Consider the following 12,493-nt stretch of genomic DNA (forward strand, 5'->3'; position numbering starts at 1 on the left):
AGAGGCACTTTCCTACAATCACTTTATTTTGAATGGTGAAGTCTACTGTTCTTTTAAAGCATTAATTGCAGTAATTCCTAAACCTTGATAAATTATAGCAACTTCATACCTATCTGGACTGCAAGATTTATTCTAAAATGTTGGAGCTTGGCAAATGTGCTTTAGTCTAGAATTGTGATTAAAGCTTTTGACCGCATATTTAAGGATTTTTCAGTTAGTGTTATGCATAAATATAATATTGGTTTTCATTTTCTCTCTATGGTAAAATGTTAATATGTATCACCTTCTGCTACATATTAATGGAATTATTTCCTTTCCATTTAGATTATACCGGGGTGCTAACCAGGGTTGTGCGGCCATCGACCTGGTCCCAAGGGAAACCTTATGGAAAGTTCTAGACGGGTATGGCATCCCCCTAGACCTGCTAAGACTATTGAAGTCCTACATGCAAGTACATATGCAAAGGTCAGGTGGAATAGTGCAGGGACCAGACAGATAGGATTGAGATCAAGCAAGGGGTGATGTGGGAGTGAGACTCTCTAGAAGCCCACCAGCACCGGGGTACGCCCTTCTGCATACTCAAGTCCTTGGACCAACAAAATGGAGGGTCAAATCGGGAAAGTCGGAAAAACACTGTGGCCTGCTAGGACAAGGGTCACCTCACGCAGTTTACATCCGCAGCGAGATTCTAATCCTTCGTCGAGACCACTCCTTCGGCATCCGAGTCACCGATGGGCACCTATCTGTGGGAGTGATACTCTCTAGAAGCCCACCAGTACAGGGGTTCGCCCTTCTGCGTACTCAAGGGCTTGGACCAACAAAATAGAGATTGGCACGGAAGCTGTAATATCAAGAAAGTAATTTATCATCACTCATGAGTGGGACTACATCGATACATAACCCTTAGGCAATGTATGAGGCAGTACATGGAATACAGAAACCAAGGTGTTTATGTACTGTGGTAGTTGCAGTGTAAGCACAGAGGCTCAGAAAGAGGCGGTACAAGCATACACAAGAATAGCTGTTCACATAAGAACTAATAGAAAAAGCTTAGTCAACGAAGTAGGACGGGTTACATGAATGCAGACTTCAGTTAAAGTAGCCTGACTGTTATAGTAATGACAGGTGCATTCTAGCAGCTTCAGGCCTTTCTGAACAAGCGCAGTGCTCTGGCTCAGGCTCAGAGCTGAATGATCTAACTATATACGATGACTCAAGCGGAAAGCAGGCAACAGTGAAGACGGGGAAGCACATGGCAAACACGTGGCTAACTAAAATGGCTGCCCTCAAACAAAATGGCTTCAGCTTATGCTAACAGTGATCTCTGCTAACTTCCACAGTGAGACAAGGGTGTGTCCTTGCTCCCACCCTCTTCACTTTATATATCAATGGTTTAGTAAGGAAGCTGATGAAATGTAAACATGATGCCCCTAAAATAGCGGGCCTGCCCACCCCCATCTTGATGTCTGCATGCGATACACTGCTAATCTCACGAACACCAATGGGCGACAAGCAGAATTAAATGCCTTCATCTCCTTCTGCGAGGAAAGAGGCCTTGAATTAAACCCTACCAAGTCCAAAGTTATGACCATAAATCCTCATAAATCGGTAGAGAGGAAATGAGACCATAAAAGGGGTCCCACTCGAAAAAGCCTAACACCCAATTAATCGAAATAATGAACTAAGTGATAATCAGACATGGGGTCTTCAGTTTGGAAAAAGGTAAAGCCATCCTCCAACTGAAAACCTCTGTTGTTGGAAGGAAATATAGAATTGCCTCAGGAGGTGCTCGGTTCCCTGTTATTACTGTATATAGAGCCTTGGCTGGAACATCTGCAATTTAAGGCGCTGAGATATGGGGCTATGCCACAGCAGAGTAAGTAAGGTGTATTGTACAGTTAATAAAAACTCACAATATAAAACATACAAATGTATAAAAATGCAATCATGGTTACAGTTAAGATATAAAAAGAGCAAATGGACTTGCTTATTAAGGCCATAAAAGTCACAATATTTTTTGTTAAAAACCATAGGGATAAAAGAACAAGTCTATGCCCCATCAGATAATTTTACAAATATTGAAAATAAGTTTATTAGAGCCCTCTTCAAACTCCCCCTAAGCTCGCCTATAACCCCGCTGAGATTTCATCTAGCTCTTAACCCAATACATCCAACAATCCTAACTAAACCCATGTGATGCTGGATCAGACTTTGGTCCACCAAAGAACTGGCAATCTAGAGGAACTGGGTAAAAGATCTTCTGGCTCTTTAAAGGGACCAGAGTACCCCTGGTTGAAGGCTGTAAAAGAATAGGAATAGGTAGACCATGGAAAAAAGATGCTCAAGAAGCAACACATCAGTACTGGGAGGCAGCTTTGTTGCAAACATAGTAGGTATACCAGGATAGGTGTCTAACTGGACCGTTCCCCAGCCACAAGTGCGCACCCACCATCGAGCCGTATATGGACCAAATTCACCCTTTTTATTCCAAAAATTTATATGTGCAATTCAGGCGTGGTGTACTTCCCTTGAGAACCCACACCTGGAAAAGGGACAAGACACACTCAAAATCGAAATTTTGCCCAAATTGCCCCAAAACAGTGGAATCAGAAGAGCACTTTATCGTCCTCTGCCCCCTATATAGAAATGCATGGAAGAAACGGATGGTAGCGGCACATAAGTCCATCAGAGTGAGACACTGCCGGGAGGCAACAAAGCTTCTAAAGAGTGACACTAAGGGAAATACTAGCCTTTGCGGTATTGCGCTACCTGTTCGGTGCCTGGAATCAACGGAAGAAGGCCCTAGGCAATTGCCAATCCTGATATTTAATATCTAATCTGTAGGGAAAAGTCCTAGTAGGTTCACCCGGTGTCATCTATTTTTTCCTTCCAGATTTTATCAGCTTTTAATTCAGTTATTGTGTTTTATGCGCTTGGTGTTACATTTGGGGTGCAACGACCTCACTATCCATAGGAGGACTTTACCATTGCAAAGGATGAAACACGACCTGGGGGAGGTCAGCAACCGCATGCGTCAGTGTGAGCTCTGGTGGTCAGAGATTGTGCCACGTAGGGTGGCATGGAGCGAATTCTTGCGAGGCGGTCGAGCGCTCCAAGAGACGGGTGAACAGCTCCATGCGCAAATTCACCGAACAGAGGGACCTGAAATCCATTAGATACAAAATGATCCAAGAGTGGGTCAAAGGATATTTTGTAGCAGATGGGGTCCACCTATCACCAGTAGGGACGGACTTGTTCCTGTTAGACTTACAGGAAGCTTTAGCGCAGAAGGGTTGCAGGTAAAGACAATAGCGGTTTAGTGGGGGGCCCTGGCTGCGACGGTGGCCGCCTCCAGGGCTGTGGAGGAGTTACAGGGCAGTCTGGAAGCATATGGGTACAGAAGGGTACCTCAGCGCGGCACATAGGGGTGCCAGAGCCTAACCCCAGGGGCCTCATGGGAGGTTTCTAGAACCTTTGTCGGCGCCCCGTTAGTCCTTCGGGCGGTTGTGGGCCTGAACAACCGGGGACTTGCCTAGCTTCGATCCGCCCCGAAAGGGGCGTTAGTATAAGGGACCAATGGTCATGTGATCCTGGAAGGGGATTACCAGAAGGGGCAGTACATAGGTGGTTCACCACGGTGTTGCTTGGCTCATCAGGCAGGCAGGTGGCGAGAATGCTGTCTGCCCTTGGATCGCCCGTACACTAACCCACAAGATTACATAACGCTGTATGTAATAAACCTGCAGCAGTTTTTCCCAAGTTAATACTTGTGTGGAGTGTATTTATTTGCGGGATGCATGCTAAGATGTGGGGGGGTGGTTCCTGTTGCCATGATGGTACTATGCGGCTGCCCGAGGCCACCATAGGGGGCCACTCAGGAGGGCGGCCCTCTAGTGCCATTGGGCTTCCCCCCCTTTTTTCCACCAAAGGGGGGTTGGCTAAGGTAGGAGTCTCTTTGAGGGTCGTGGGCGTGCTACGTCACGCCCAGTGCACCAGGCAGGGCGAGGGGTACACAAGTCCCCCTTGCCATGTTTTCTGCCTCTTGATGCACCGGACGCGCCATGGATGCCTGGGGGGTGGACACGCTGTCTCCCACCCTACCACTTACCCAGCGTGTCGGCGTAAAGGGACATGGCATGAACTTTTTTATGTTTTATTTTATCGTTGCAGGAGGAGTTACAGGGCAGTCTGGAAGCATATGGGTACAGAAGGGTACCTCAGCGCGGCACATAGGGGTGCCAGAGCCTAACCCCAGGGGCCTCATGGGAGGTTCCTGGAACCTGTGTCGGCGCCCGTTAGTCCTTCCGGTGGTTGTGAGTCTGAGCAACCGCAGGCTTGCGTAGCTCCGCTCCGCCCCGAAAGGGGCGTGAGTATAAAGGACGAATGGTCATGTGATCCTGGAAGGGGATTACCAGAAGGGGCAGTACATAGGTGGTTCGCCACGGTGCTGCTTGGCTCATCAGGCCGGCAGGTGGCGAGAATGCTGCCTACCCTTGAATCGCCCGTACGCTAACCTGCAAGATTGCATAACGTATGTAATAAACCTGCAGCAGTTTTTCCCAAGTTAATACTTGTGTGCGTGTATTTATTTGCGGGATGCATGCTAAGATGGGGGGGATCCTGTTGCCATGATGGTACTATATCTGTGTTGAAACTACATCCTGTATTCTAACTGTCCTTTTGTGCATCTGTGGTTTATTTCCTCGATTGTTAGGGTATATGAGAGCTTCGCAGGAGCACCGTTTCTTCCTTGGCTTCGAGGTGCCATATGTGTTATAGTATCATTCGTCATGATCAAACACGAGCAAATGCAGCACAGCCGGAAGAAATGCACACTTCCCTACTTGGAAAACCGTAGCCACCGCTCAGATAACACTAGTGGTGGCTTCCCTCACACACAGAGCAGGTACAGCATCAAGAGCTGCAAGAAAAGGTATCATCAGACACAGAATAACTGCAGCACATGCAACAGCAGAGCCAACCTTCTGCTCATACAGAGCAGGAAGAGTATGTACAGGCCACCTCAAGCTCTGCACGCACAGGCAGAGAAGCAGAGCGTGTGCTAAGAATGTGCAGCGCAGGTTGCAGCCAGCTAACCTTCCATCACACAGATACAACATGGACTGCAGCAGTTCAAACAGTGGTGTAACAAAACTTGAGGGGAGCCCCTGCAAAGTACATAGAGGGCCCCACTCTCTGGACCCAGCTGGAGCTCTCCAGCCAGGGGCCCGCCGCCCATGTACAGTGTCGAAGGGGGCCCCATGGAGGTCGGGGCCCTCGCGCACCGTGGGGGCTAATGTTATGCCACCGAGTTCAAACTCCACAGACATACACATGTAACAGGCGCAGCACAGTGAGCAGCAGGGCATGGTGTCATCACACAGACATGGGCAGCAGCTGTGCACTGGCCGATCACAGACAACAGTGATACTGTACAGTCAGAAGCAGTGAGAACTGGTGGAAGACGGGCTCAAGGTACAGCACGGATAGGAGCAGCGCAGGCTTCAGTCACACACAGCACTGGTGGAACACGGGCACAAGGACACAGACCAAATGCAGCACGGACAGGAGCAGTGCAGGCTTCCATCACACACAGCACTGGTGGAACACGGGCACAAGGACCCAGACTAAATGCAGCACGAATAGGGGAAGTGCAGGCTTCCGTCACACACAGCACTGGTGGAACACGGGCACAAGGACCCAGACTAAATGCAGCACGGATAGGGGCAGTGCAGGCTTCCGTCACACACAGCACTGGTGGAACACAGGCAAAAGGACCCAGACTAAATACAGCACAGAGAGAGGCAGCGCAGGCTTCTGTCACACACAGCACTGGTGGAACACGGGCACAAGGGCACAGACTAAATGCAGCACGGACAGGAGCAGTGCAGTCTTCCATCACACATAGCACTGGTGGAACACGGGCACAAGGACCCAGACTAAATGCAGCACGGATAGGAGCAGTGCAGGCTACCGTCACACACAGCACTGATGGAACACGGGCACAAGGACCCAGACTAAATACAGCAGGGATAGGAGCAGCGCAGGCTTCCGTCACACACAGCACTGGTGGAACACAGGCACAAGGACCCAAACTAAATGCAGCACGGATAGGAGCAGTGCAGGCTTCCATCACACACAGCACTGGTGGAACACGGGCACAAGGACCCTGAATAGGCATAGCACGGACAGTAGCAGTGTAGGCTTCCATCACACACAGCACTGGTGGAAAAGACACACAAGGACCCAGACTAAATACAGCACGGATAGGAGCAGCGCAGGCTTCCGTCACACACAGCACTGGTGGAACACGGACACAAGGACACAGACTAAATGCAGCACGGACAGGAGCAGTGTAGGCTTCCGTCACAAACAGCACTGGTGGAACACGGGCACAAGGACCCAAACTAAATACAGCACAGATAGGGGCAGCGCAGGTTTCCATCACACACAGCACTGGTGGAACACGGGCACAAGGACCCTGAATAGGCATAGCACGGACAGTAGCAGTGTAGGCTTCCATCACACACAGCACTGGTGGAAAAGACACACAAGGACCCAGACTAAATACAGCACGGATAGGAGCAGCGCAGGCTTCCGTCACACACAGCACTGGTGGAACACAGGCACAAGGACCCAAACTAAATGCAGCACGGATAGGAGCAGTGCAGGCTTCCATCACACACAGCACTGGTGGAACACGGGCACAAGGACCCTGAATAGGCATAGCACGGACAGTAGCAGTGTAGGCTTCCATCACACACAGCACTGGTGGAAAAGACACACAAGGACCCAGACTAAATACAGCACGGATAGGAGCAGCGCAGGCTTCCGTCACACACAGCACTGGTGGAACACGGACACAAGGACACAGACTAAATGCAGCACGGACAGGAGCAGTGTAGGCTTCCGTCACAAACAGCACTGGTGGAACACGGGCACAAGGACCCAAACTAAATACAGCACAGATAGGGGCAGCGCAGGTTTCCATCACACACAGCACTGGTGGAACACGGGCACAAGGACCCTGAATAGGCATAGCACGGACAGTAGCAGTGTAGGCTTCCATCACACACAGCACTGGTGGAAAAGACACACAAGGACCCAGACTAAATGCAGCACGGACAGGAGCAGTGTAGGCTTCCGTCACAAACAGCACTGGTGGAACACGGGCACAAGGACCCAAACTAAATGCAGCACGGATAGGAGCAGCGCAGGCTTCCGTCACACACAGCACTGGTGGAACACAGGCACAAGGACCCAAACTAAATGCAGCACGGATAGGAGCAGTGCAGGCTTCCATCACACACAGCACTGGTGGAACACGGGCACAAGGACCCTGAATAGGCATAGCACGGACAGTAGCAGTGTAGGCTTCCATCACACACAGCACTGGTGGAAAAGACACACAAGGACCCAGACTAAATACAGCACGGATAGGAGCAGCGCAGGCTTCCGTCACACACAGCACTGGTGGAACACGGACACAAGGACACAGACTAAATGCAGCTCGGACAGGAGCAGTGTAGGCTTCCGTCACAAACAGCACTGGTGGAACACGGGCACAAGGACCCAAACTAAATACAGCACAGATAGGGGCAGCGCAGGTTTCCATCACACACAGCACTGGTGGAACACGGGCACAAGGACCCTGAATAGGCATAGCACGGACAGTAGCAGTGTAGGCTTCCATCACACACAGCACTGGTGGAAAAGACACACAAGGACCCAGACTAAATACAGCACGGATAGGAGCAGCGCAGGCTTCCGTCACACACAGCACTGGTGGAACACAGGCACAAGGACCCAAACTAAATGCAGCACGGATAGGAGCAGCGCAGGCTTCCGTCACACACAGCACTGGTGGAACACGGACACAAGGACATAGACTAAATGCAGCACGGACAGGAGCAGTGTAGGCTTCCGTCACAAACAGCACTGGTGGAACACGGGCACAAGGACCCAAACTAAATACAGCACAGATAGGGGCAGCGCAGGTTTCCATCACACACAGCACTGGTGGAACACGGGCACAAGGACCCTGCATAGGCATAGCACGGACAGTAGCAGTGTAGGCTTCCATCACACACAGCACTGGTGGAAAAGACACACAAGGACCCAGACTAAATACAGCACGGATAGGAGCAGCGCAGGCTTCCGTCACACACAGCACTGGTGGAACACAGGCACAAGGACCCAAACTAAATGCAGCACGGATAGGAGCAGCGCAGGCTTCCGTCACACACAGCACTGGTGGAACACAGGCACAAGGACCCAAACTAAATGCAGCACGGATAGGAGCAGTGCAGGCTTCCATCACACACAGCACTGGTGGAACACGGGCACAAGGACCCTGAATAGGCATAGCACGGACAGTAGCAGTGTAGGCTTCCATCACACACAGCACTGGTGGAAAAGACACACAAGGACCCAGACTAAATACAGCACGGATAGGAGCAGCGCAGGCTTCCGTCACACACAGCACTGGTGGAACACGGACACAAGGACACAGACTAAATGCAGCTCGGACAGGAGCAGTGTAGGCTTCCGTCACAAACAGCACTGGTGGAACACGGGCACAAGGACCCAAACTAAATACAGCACAGATAGGGGCAGCGCAGGTTTCCATCACACACAGCACTGGTGGAACACGGGCACAAGGACCCTGAATAGGCATAGCACGGACAGTAGCAGTGTAGGCTTCCATCACACACAGCACTGGTGGAAAAGACACACAAGGACCCAGACTAAATACAGCACGGATAGGAGCAGCGCAGGCTTCCGTCACACACAGCACTGGTGGAACACGGACACAAGGACACAGACTAAATGCAGCACGGACAGGAGCAGTGTAGGCTTCCGTCACAAACAGCACTGGTGGAACACGGGCACAAGGACCCAAACTAAATACAGCACAGATAGGGGCAGCGCAGGTTTCCATCACACACAGCACTGGTGGAACACGGGCACAAGGACCCTGAATAGGCATAGCACGGACAGGAGCAGTGTAGGCTTCCGTCACACACAGCACTGGTGGAACACGGACACAAGGACACAGACTAAATGCAGCACGGATAGGAGCAGTGCAGGCTTCCATCACACACAGCACTGGTGGAACACGGGCACAAGGACCCTGAATAGGCATAGCACGGACAGGAGCAGTGTAGGCTTCCGTCACACACAGCACTGGTGGAACACGGACACAAGGACACAGACTAAATGCAGCACGGACAGGAGCAGCGCAGGCTTCCATCACACACAGCACTGGTGGAAAAGACACACAAGGACCCAAACTAAATACAGCACGGATAGGGGCAGCGCAGGTTTCCATCACACACAGCACTGGTGGAACACGGGCACAAGGACCCTGAATAGGCATAGCACGGACAGTAGCAGTGTAGGCTTCCATCACACACAGCACTGGTGGAAAAGACACACAAGGACCCAGACTAAATACAGCACGGATAGGAGCAGCGCAGGCTTCCGTCACACACAGCACTGGTGGAACACGGACACAAGGACACAGACTAAATGCAGCACGGACAGGAGCAGTGTAGGCTTCCGTCACAAACAGCACTGGTGGAACACGGGCACAAGGACCCAAACTAAATACAGCACAGATAGGGGCAGCGCAGGTTTCCATCACACACAGCACTGGTGGAACACGGGCACAAGGACCCTGAATAGGCATAGCACGGACAGTAGCAGTGTAGGCTTCCATCACACACAGCACTGGTGGAAAAGACACACAAGGACCCAGACTAAATACAGCACGGATAGGAGCAGCGCAGGCTTCCGTCACACACAGCACTGGTGGAACACGGACACAAGGACACAGACTAAATGCAGCACGGACAGGAGCAGTGTAGGCTTCCGTCACAAACAGCACTGGTGGAACACGGGCACAAGGACCCAAACTAAATACAGCACAGATAGGGGCAGCGCAGGTTTCCATCACACACAGCACTGGTGGAACACGGGCACAAGGACCCTGAATAGGCATAGCACGGACAGGAGCAGTGTAGGCTTCCGTCACACACAGCACTGGTGGAACACGGACACAAGGACACAGACTAAATGCAGCACGGATAGGAGCAGTGCAGGCTTCCATCACACACAGCACTGGTGGAACACGGGCACAAGGACCCTGAATAGGCATAGCACGGACAGTAGCAGTGTAGGCTTCCATCACACACAGCACTGGTGGAAAAGACACACAAGGACCCAGACTAAATACAGCACGGATAGGAGCAGCGCAGGCTTCCGTCACACACAGCACTGGTGGAACACAGGCACAAGGACCCAAACTAAATGCAGCACGGATAGGAGCAGCGCAGGCTTCCGTCACACACAGCACTGGTGGAACACAGGCACAAGGACCCAAACTAAATGCAGCACGGATAGGAGCAGTGCAGGCTTCCATCACACACAGCACTGGTGGAACACGGGCACAAGGACCCTGAATAGGCATAGCACGGACAGTAGCAGTGTAGGCTTCCATCACACACAGCACTGGTGGAAAAGACACACAAGGACCCAGACTAAATACAGCACGGATAGGAGCAGCGCAGGCTTCCGTCACACACAGCACTGGTGGAACACGGACACAAGGACACAGACTAAATGCAGCACGGACAGGAGCAGTGTAGGCTTCCGTCACAAACAGCACTGGTGGAACACGGGCACAAGGACCCAAACTAAATACAGCACAGATAGGGGCAGCGCAGGTTTCCATCACACACAGCACTGGTGGAACACGGGCACAAGGTCCCTGAATAGGCATAGCACGGACAGTAGCAGTGTAGGCTTCCATCACACACAGCACTGGTGGAAAAGACACACAAGGACCCAGACTAAATACAGCACGGATAGGAGCAGCGCAGGCTTCCGTCACACACAGCACTGGTGGAACACGGGCACAAGGACCCTGAAAAGGCATAGCACGGACAGGAGCAGTGTAGGCTTCCGTCACACACAGCACTGGTGGAACACGGACACAAGGACACAGACTAAATGCAGCACGGATAGGAGCAGTGCAGGCTTCCATCACACACAGCACTGGTGGAACACAGGCACAAGGACCCAAACTAAATGCAGCACGGATAGGAGCAGTGCAGGCTTCCATCACACACAGCACTGGTGGAACACAGGCACAAGGACCCAAACTAAATGCAGCACGGATAGGAGCAGTGCAGGCTTCCATCACACACAGCACTGGTGGAACACAGGCACAAGGACCCAAACTAAATGCAGCACGGACAGGAGCAGTGCAGGCTTCCATCACACACAGCACTGGTGGAACACAGGCACAAGGACCCAAACTAAATGCAGCACGGACAGGAGCAGTGTAGGCTTCCGTCACAAACAGCACTGGTGGAACACGGGCACAAGGACCCAAACTAAATACAGCACAGATAGGGGCAGCGCAGGTTTCCATCACACACAGCACTGGTGGAACACGGGCACAAGGACCCTGAATAGGCATAGCACGGACAGTAGCAGTGTAGGCTTCCATCACACACAGCACTGGTGGAAAAGACACACAAGGACCCAGACTAAATACAGCACGGATAGGAGCAGCGCAGGCTTCCGTCACACACAGCACTGGTGGAACACGGACACAAGGACACAGACTAAATGCAGCACGGACAGGAGCAGTGTAGGCTTCCGTCACAAACAGCACTGGTGGAACACGGGCACAAGGACCCAAACTAAATACAGCACAGATAGGGGCAGCGCAGGTTTCCATCACAAACAGCACTGGTGGAACACGGGCACAAGGACCCTGAATAGGCATAGCACGGACAGGAGCAGTGTAGGCTTCCGTCACACACAGCACTGGTGGAACACGGACACAAGGACACAGACTAAATGCAGCACGGATAGGAGCAGTGCAGGCTTCCATCACACACAGCACTGGTGGAACACGGGCACAAGGACCCTGAATAGGCATAGCACGGACAGTAGCAGTGTAGGCTTCCATCACACACAGCACTGGTGGAAAAGACACACAAGGACCCAGACTAAATACAGCACGGATAGGAGCAACGCAGGCTTCCGTCACACACAGCACTGGTGGAACACAGGCACAAGGACCCAAACTAAATGCAGCACGGATAGGAGCAGCGCAGGCTTCCGTCACACACAGCACTGGTGGAACACAGGCACAAGGACCCAAACTAAATGCAGCACGGATAGGAGCAGTGCAGGCTTCCATCACACACAGCACTGGTGGAACACGGGCACAAGGACCCTGAATAGGCATAGCACGGACAGTAGCAGTGTAGGCTTCCATCACACACAGCACTGGTGGAAAAGACACACAAGGACCCAGACTAAATACAGCACGGATAGGAGCAGCGCAGGCTTCCGTCACACACAGCACTGGTGGAACACGGACACAAGGACACAGACTAAATGCAGCACGGACAGGAGCAGTGTAGGCTTCCGTCGCAAACAGCACTGGTGGAACACGGGCACAAGGACCCAAACT

Source organism: Lissotriton vulgaris, chromosome 3_2, assembly GCF_964263255.1.
Source record: "Lissotriton vulgaris chromosome 3_2, aLisVul1.2, whole genome shotgun sequence".
Classification (NCBI taxonomy): Eukaryota; Metazoa; Chordata; class Amphibia; order Caudata; family Salamandridae; genus Lissotriton; species Lissotriton vulgaris.